Below are 9,256 nucleotides of genomic sequence, written 5' to 3' on the forward strand. Positions count from 1 at the left end.
TGCACAGTTTAATGTCTCAGGAACAAAAGGATGCCACATCTTTTGATGGAAATAAAAGTTTTCAGCCTACAGAGGGCTCAGTATACAGACACCCAAATCAAATCAAAGTGAAAAAATGATATGGCAGGCTCATCCTTTTTGTCTAAATTCAATTTCTGCAACTCAAAATTCTTTTCAATATCTTATGTGGCCTCCACGAGCTTGTATGCATGCTTGGCAACGTCGCGGCATGCTCCTGATGAGACAACGGATGGTGTCTTGTGAGATGTCCTCCCAGATCTGTCTAAGGGCATCAGTGAGCTCCTGTAAAGTCTGAGGAGCAACCTGGCGGTGTATGATGGACCGAAACATTATGTCCCAGAGGTGTTTATCGGGTTTAGATCAGGTGATCGTGAGGGCCATTCAATTGTGTCAATTCCTTCATCCTCCAGATACTGTCTACATCCTCTTGCCACATGAGCCGGGCATTGTTGTGGATCAGGAAGAACCCAGGACCTACTGCACCAGCGTAGGGTCTGACCATGGGTGCAAGGATTTGATCCCGATACCTAATGGCAGTCAGACTGCCGTTTTCTAGCCTGTAGAGGTCTGTTCGTCCCTCCATGGAAATGCCTGCCCAGACCATCACTGACCCACCACCGAACCGGTCATGCTGAATGATGTTGCAGGCAGCATAGCGCTCTCCTTGGCTTCTCCAGACCCTTTCACGTCTATCACAGGTGCTCAGGGTAAACCTGCTCTCATCTGTGAAAAGCACAGGGTGCCAGAGGCGGACTTGCCAATTCTGGTGTTCCACGGTGCTGAGCAATGAGCACAGGGTACACTACAGGGCGTCATGCCCTGAGGCCACCCTCATGAAGTCTGTTTCTGACTGTTTGGGCAGAGACATTCACACCAGTAGCCTGCTGGAGGTCATTCTGTAGGGCTCGTGCAGTGCTCAACCTGTTCCTCCTTGCACAAAGTAGCAGATATCGGTCCTGCTGATGGAATGAGAACCGTCTACGGCCCTGTCCAGCTCTCCTCGAGTAACTGCCTGTGTCCTGGAATCTCCTCCATGCTCTGGAGATTGTACTGTGAGACACATATTATCTTCTTGCAACAGCACGCATGGATGTGCCATCCTGGAGGAGTTGGACAATCCGCGCAATTTCAGGAGGGTTAAGAAATCGCCTCATGCTCCCAGTCGTGATAGCTAAAGGCAACACTTATGGAAAAACAGTTAAAAAAGATCAAGAGGGAGGAACTTGAAATGGCCTCCACCTGCAAAACCAGTCCTGTTTTGCGGGACCATCTAGTTGTTGCCCCTCTAGTGCACCTGTTGTTAATTCCATCAACACCAATGCAGCTGAAACTGATTAACAACCCCTTCTGCCACCTACCTGACCAAAACCTTATCAGAAAAGTCTAATTGAATTCATGCTGCGCCCTGATAAAAAAACTGTTACTTTAATTTTTTGAGCAGTGTAATATAAAATAATCCAAAATTGTGTGATGCTATGCGTAATTCAGACAGATTATGATTGTTTAGTCAATAACTTTTAAACTATTAATTTACTACGTAAGGTCAATCTGACTTTGGCACTATCTTCTGGTGAAATTTGGAACTGCAATAGAGGTTGACAAGCTCAACCAGTAACCACCCTTTACCAGTTTAACAAAAGTTAACTTTGAGGAACTAACTTCCTTTCCTAGGCTCAAAACAGGTCACCCCTATGTAGAGCTTTGGCACCATCTCCTGGTGATACAATTTTATAGATTCATTATTTTCCCTACCCCACCCCCAATGAAGGACTACAGATGGAAAATAGCACTTCTGCTAAAGCCATCTTGTTATTGTTTATGTTGTGACAATAATTTATAGTATTACATGCCGTTTAAATAAACTCATTCATTCTCATCTGTGAAAAGCACAGGGCGCCAGTGGCGGACTTGCCAATTCTGGTGTTCTATGGCAAATGCCAGTCGAGCTCCACGGTGCTGACCAATGAGCACAGGAAACACTACAGGACGTCGTACCCTGAGGCCACCCTCGTGAAGTCTGTTTCTGACTGTTTGGGCAGAGACAGTCACACCAGTAGCCTGCTGGAGGTCATTCTGTAGGGCTTGGGCAGTACTCAACATGTTCCTCCTTGCACAAAGCATCAGATATCAATCCTGCTGATGGAATGAGGACCATCTACGGCCCTCTCCAGCTCTCCTACAATAACTGCCGGTCTCCTGCAATCTCCTCCATGCTCTGGAGATTGTACTGGGAGACACATCAAATCTTCTTGCAACAGCACGCATGGATGTGCCATCCTGGAGGAGTTGGACAATCTGCGCAACTTCAGGAGCGTTAAGAAATTGCCTCATGCTCCCAGTTGTGATAATGACTCTAGCTAAAGCCAACACTTGTAGAAAAACAGTTAAAAAAGATCAAGAGGGAGGAACTTGAAATGTCCTCCACCTGCAAAATATATATATATATATATATATATATATATATATATATATATATATATATATATATATTTAAAAAAATGATAAAAATAATATATATATATATATATATATATATATATATTATTTTTATCATTTTTTTAAATTCAAGACATGGCTGTTTTTTACTGGTGCACAAAATGAGCCGTGCATGAACATCACCATGTTCAAAAAACAAATCCAACACAATGCATGAACTCGCAACAAATTACATGCCTGCAAATCAGTGTGACTTCTGCTATTAACTTTGTGAGACCAATTCAGATATGTGTCATCATGAATTTACACGATAAATCAGGTGTGTTCGGACCTCCGCGGCTCTGCCGAACCCCTGAAATAGACTCATCGAACCCCTAGGGTTCGATCGAACCCAGATTAAGAACCACTGGCATAGAGTGTAACATTATAGACCAGTACTTAATTTAACTTAATATTTAAAATAAGAATAAAATATACAATAAATTGGCGGCTTGGTGGCGCACTGGGTAGCACGTCCGCCTCACAATTAGGAGGGTGCGGGTTCGATTCCACCTCCGGCCCTCCCTGTGTGGAGTTTGCATGTTCTCCCTGAGCCCGCGTGGGTTTTCTCCGGGCACTCCGGTTTCCTCCCACATCCCAAAAACATGCTTGGTAGGCCAATTGAGCACTCCAAATTGTCCCTAGGTGTGAGTGCGAGTGCGGATGGTTGTTTGTCTCTGTGTGCCCTGCGATTGGCTGGCAACCGGTTCAGGGTGTCCCCCGCCTACTGCCCGATGACGGCTGGGATAGGCTCCAAGCACACCCGCGACCCCCGTGGGGACTAAGCGGTACAGAAAATGGATGGATATACAATAAATTGTCACACAACTCCCAGACAATATTTCACATTGACCAGACGTGCACCCTGCACACTTCTCCATTTTCTTTTACGGCAAAACTCCTCTGATGAGAGAAAAAAAAGTTATAGTACGGAGTGGCTGACACAATATCGCAATGTAAACAATGTTGCATCTTCATACAGTCCAAAAGCTGAAAAACAAAGGATAAAATAAAGATATACCGGGTATGCCAAGTTACTCACTCAAAGTCTCCGAAGCCTGCACCCGTTTCGTTTTATCCCGGTATAGGTACAACAAAGTACTGTACAGCTCGAGATGAGCATGGATGTCGACAATGATCATTGTTTTGGTTTTGGACCGCAGAGTGTCACGTGACACATTCCCGAAGCTGATTAGCGGATGCAAAGTTATGAAAAGAACTGATGACAAATGGGAGCCTGGAAACAAATCTAACTGCCAACAGTGCAGACCAAATTCTGACACCGATCATACAGGGATCAAACATCCTGTACTACGGCGTTTGATACTCTATACCCCTGGACCATCATCTGGGGTACACGCTGTCGAACACTTTGTCCCAGGCCACAAAGCACATGTAGACTGGTTGAGCATATCCCCATTCACCATAGGTACTTGGCTGAGCATGTGGAGATGGCCCACTGTTCCACGGCCAGGACAAAAAACACACTGCTCCCTCTGAATCCAGCTGCCTGACAGACCCTCCTCTCCAGCACCCCTGAATAGACCTTACCAGGGAGGCTGAGGAGTGTGATTCCATTCTTGGAAATCATCCTCCAGTCCCCCTTCATAATAAGGGAACCACCACCCGAGTCAGCCAATGTAGAGCCAATGTCCCTGGATTTCATTCAATGTTGCATAGAAGCTTTTTAATCACCTGGGTGACCTCAAACCCCGAGATGGAAAAGCCTGCCTCACTCCTAATTACCACTGACTGCTGAACGGATGCTCTCGTAGGTGTTGCTTCCTCCTACGAATGCTGCAAGGGAATGAAACATTGGAGTGTACGAGTTAATTCACACCAGCTGTGGTGCGTTTGTGTTCCAATAATAACATGTCATGTATCTAGAAAATACAAACCTCCCATTTCAGCTAACTACATAGCTTAACACGAGTCGAACATTTAAACACAAAAAAACGAGCTTGAAAAATATTAAATATAATGAAATAAAACTATTTACCCACAAAACATTCTTACCGATGGTAGAAGACGTAAACTTCGATATAATGTCTAAAAGGCATATGAATCTGAAGGAATGGATGGGTGTTGTTTACAAATAGCTCTGTATGCATAGATGTTATCACGTAAAATCAACCCTTCAGTGTGAACCCACGTTAACTTGTGGTCTCACCAGGACACATTTTTGGGCATGCACCGCATTCGCATTGCAGTCGGTGTACATTGCAGTCCGTACGTCTTTCATACAGATACCACAGCATTTGTACAGCGGTCAGTGTGAATTAGGTGTCAAAACCCAGTCTTTGAAAGGAAAGGAATGCCGGGTCAATTGAGATCTCCCCACCAATTCACGTCTCATGTTGAGGTCTAGACCATCCCAGCCCCACTATATACACAGACATGTCCAAAGTCCGGCCCGTGGGCCAAATCCGGCACCCGGTCAGATTTCATACTGCCCGCAGCTATGGTCTTATAATGTATTATTTATGCCCCGCCTGCACTGTAAAACTGAATACAAAAAAATCATGAAACTTGAAACTGTAATTCATCCTTTTACCAAAAGGTGGCAGGACCACCCCTCTCCGCTCATTTCTGCCATGGCGACTGCAAAGAAAACAATGAAAGTTGACATTGAGGGCCGTCGCTTTCAAGAGAAATGGGAATTACAGTCAAACCTCGGTTTTCGAACGTCCCGGTTCTCGAACAAATCGGAATTCTAACAAAAAATTTGAGATTTTTTTGCTTCGGTTGTCAAACAAAATTCGGAGGTCAAACCTCGCGAGATAAGCCGAGATGAGCCGAGAGGACCCGAGAAAACCCAACCGCGCGGCCCGGATGCCGACTGACTCCATTGTTATTGTATTTTCGTTACTTTGAGGATTGTATTAACCCCTAATCATGCCTCCAAAGAAAGCAAGTGGGAGCAGTAAAGCCATCCTAAAACACAAAGACGCTCTTAAAGCAATGTGACAGTGAGCGCCTGGCGCGCTGCGGTTGCACGATCGGACCAAATTAAGCTCCCTGCGCACTGAGGTCCACTTAAATTCTGGAAAGTACATCCAGACTTTAAAAATATTTTCTAAATTTCAGCAACGGCTCTGTCACAATAATGCGATCAGCGCGGTGCGGTTGCGCGGTCGGCGACGTGCTACAATTGCGCGTTTGGCAGTGCACTGCAGTTGCGTGATCGGACAAAATTAAGCTCCCTGTGCACTTAGGTCCCCTTAAATTTTGGAGAGTACATCAGGATTTTCTAAATTTCAGCGACGGCTCTTTCATAATAATGCGACCAGCGCGGTGCAGTTGCGCGGTCGGCGACACGTTACGGTTGCGTGTTCGGCAGTGCGCTGCGGTTGCGCGATCGGACAAAAATGCGCAAATGAAAAAATGCTTAAAAAAGGCAGGTTTTTTTGTCTTGGAACGAATTACAAAAATGTCCATTATTTGTAATGGGATAAATAGATTCGGGATTCGACCGATTCGCTTCTCTAACCGTCATCTGGAACGGATTGTGGTCAAAAACCGAGGTTTGACTGTACAAGGAACACAGATGAACATCGTTTGTTTGTTTGTTTGGTTGTTTGTTTGTTTGTTTGTTTGTTTGTTTGTTTGTTTGTTTGTTTGTTTGTTTGTTTGTCATGGACAGTGCATTACGAGCACAGAAGTTCAAAGTTAAAGTTAAAGTCCCAATGATTGTCATCACACACACATCTGGGTGTGGTGAAATTTGTCCTCTGCATTTAACCCATCCCCGTGTGATTTTGATCCATCCCCTGGGGGAGAGGGGAGCAGTGAGCAGCAGCGGTGCCACGCTCGGGAATCATTTGGTGATCTAACCCCCCAATTCCAACCCTTAATGCTAAGTGCCAAGCAGGGAGGCAATGGGTCCCAATTTTATAGTCTTTGGTATTATCCGGCAGGGGTTTGAACCCACAACCTTCCAGTCTCAGGGCAGACACTCTAGGCCACTGAGCTGGATCAATAACAAAACACCACTGGGGTATGATAACTATGCGATATGGGCCATTGCTCCACATCACACATTTACAGGTCTCACGGCAGTTGCCCAAATTAGTATTGAAGTCCCCCAGCAGACTAGGGAGACCCCAACGGGAGCACTATCCTGCACCCCCAGCTATACCCTAAATTTCCCGCAATAAAACAACAAAAGCCACAACCAAACCCGCCCCGAGAGAGTACCCCTGACACCAAAATCCAGCGCCGCATGAAGGCAGCGGGGCAAAGTTTTCGGGACCCCCATAGTCCGATTGGGGGGAAACATCGGAGTTGCAAGGCTGGTGTGGCGTTGCGTTGCACACCGGATCCCGAAGCCCTCGGTTAAACCTGAGGCATCCGATTCAGGCGGCTGCTTGGAACGTGCTCTCGCTCAAGGAAGACTCTGACGTGCCTTGCTTGTCTGCAGAGCTCCGTAGGATGGGCATTGGAGTGGCGGCCCTCTCAGAAGTGAGGCGGCCTTGTTCGGGCAAAACCAGAGTGGGTGGTTACACCTACTAGTGGTCGGGCCGGAGCGATGGCCGGCACCTTTAGGGGGTGGCCATGGCGGTGGTCTCGCAGGTGAAGGAAGTCACGCCGGTCTCAGAGCGTATTATGCGACTGCGCCTCGCTCACTCGTTTGGCTGTTCTCGCTCCTACCGGGGTGAGTGAGCTCTCCATGAAGGAAGCCTTCTACGCCGAGCTCAACTCGGCGGTGGACGCGGTCCCAAGGGGGGATACCCTGTGTTAGAGTGGTGCTCACTCTAACTTCTTTTCAAGAACCACACTGGAGACAGTTTGCCCTTTAGCACTTGCAAGGGAGAAAACGTTCGTCACCCTGTAGCATACAGAGGTGTTCGAAAGCAGTCTGCCCTTGGTCTCTTGCAAGAGAGTATTTATTGAGAGAAAACAGGGTGGGGGTAAGCATGGACAGGTTTGGTGAACCCCCGGCATCTGGTCAAATCAGAGCAGGGGGTCTTAGCATTTTGTCTCACGATGTTGGGGGAAACAGAACAACTTTGATTGCCTCCTCTCCAACTAGTCAAGCAGTGCAGGGGCACTTAGCACTATGATTTACTACATTGTGGGAACAGGACAAGTTTGGTTAATCATTAGTTTACATTGCCAACATAATCATACAATCAAAATAATTTGTCAGCCCTAACACCCTGATTGTCCTTGGGGACTTCAATGCTGTCACAGGCACCTCCAGGATGGCTACGAGGCATGCATCAGTCCTCACAGCTCTGGAATATTCCCCGACGGGAAACGTGACACAAACTCCTCCCTGATGCTGGATTTTGACAGGAGTCATAAGCTGAGGGTTGGTGGTTCATGGTTTCAGAGGCCGGAGGGTGGACTTGGTATTCTATAATACCGGCCACACCAGGAAAATCAACCACGTTCTCGTAGATGGTGTATGGTCCCTGCAGCGAGCCTGTCGGGTGTTCCGGAGTGCTGAGTTCTTCATTACTGACCACCGGCTCCTCGTCACCACGCTACAGCTCTGTCTCAAGGCCCCGAGAAGCCGGCTGGCTATGGGAGCCTGACGTGGCTGCAGCATACGTCAGGAGTCTGGCTGGGAAGCTTGGGGGGCTGGACTCCTCGGTGGGTCCTGCAAGCAATGTGGGAGGGGTTCAGACACTAAATCCTGGGGACTGCCAAGGAGAGCATACCTGAGATACCCAGGAGACGTCGGGGTGGCCTATCTGTTGGGACGGCGAACATAGTCGAAGAATGCCGCAAAGCTAGGCTCAGTGGGCATGCCAATCGCTACAGGTAGCTGTGCCGCAAAGCCGTTCAGGGTGCGCGACGGGATCAGGAGGAACGGGTCCAGGGTATCTGCGAGAGGGTTGAGTGTCACCTGATTACAGGTGATGCCCGCCCCTCTTACAGGACATTCCGGGAACTTCGTTCGACCGGACCCCGGCCGCGAAGCTCAGCTGTGCTGGCAGCGAATGGTACAGTCCTGCAGGAAGAGGACGGGCTGAATCGCTGGGCCAAGTCGACCCCCCTAGCTGCGAGATATCGGCGGACGGAATCCTGGCCCCGGCGCCTTATCCTCCTATCAGCACTGATGTGCCCAGCCTTAAGGAAGTCCAAAAGGCATTGGGCCAGCTGGGGGATGGAAGAGTGCCGGGGAACCGTGATATCTATGCGGAAATGCTGCGTGGGGGGCGCCCTTGCGGGGTTGCACTCCCTGCTCTGTTCTGTGTGTAGCTCGGGGGTCGACTGTTGTACCGATATGGAAGGGTGATATCCGGGAGTGCAACAACTATCGGGGGGTTTACTCTGCTCTCAGTGCCTGTCTTCGCCCATGTACTTCTGAACAGGATGCGCCACCACCTGTTAGAACACCAGCGACCTGAGCTTCATGCCTAAGAGATACACCGTCGATCGTATCCTCGCTCTCCGCGTCCTAACAGAGTGCCGCGTCCTGACAGAGCGCCTTCAAGAATTTGATAGAAAGCTGCTAACAGCTTATTTCAACTTCAAGAAGGCGTTCGACTCAGTTAGTAGAGACACTCTGTGAAGACTCCTAGTCCTCCGGGGGATCCCTCTGCAGCTCATTCACCTTGGTTCTGTATTCCGGTACTGAGAGTGCTGTCAGGCACGGTGGCGCCGCCTTTGACTTCTTCCCAGTTGATACTGGGGTGAGGCATGAGTGCGTGCTTGCGGCATCACTCTTCAGCGCTTGTATGGACTGGATTATGGACCGTGTCGTGGGGAGGACGGACTGTGGAGCATCGTTCGGCAACGTTCGGATCAG

The 9,256-nt window shown here is 48.3% G+C and overlaps 1 protein-coding gene across 6 annotated transcripts in view; it reads left to right on the forward strand.

Moving 5' to 3' along the window:
• LOC148398583 (uncharacterized) overlaps positions 1 to 9,256 on the forward strand; it is an 83,325-nt gene that overhangs the window by 57,540 nt on the left and 16,529 nt on the right. The window lies entirely within an intron of this gene.

Source organism: Syngnathus floridae, chromosome 4, assembly GCF_059516105.1.
Source record: "Syngnathus floridae isolate MCC-2025c chromosome 4, RoL_Sflo_1.0, whole genome shotgun sequence".
Taxonomy (NCBI): domain Eukaryota; kingdom Metazoa; phylum Chordata; class Actinopteri; order Syngnathiformes; family Syngnathidae; genus Syngnathus; species Syngnathus floridae.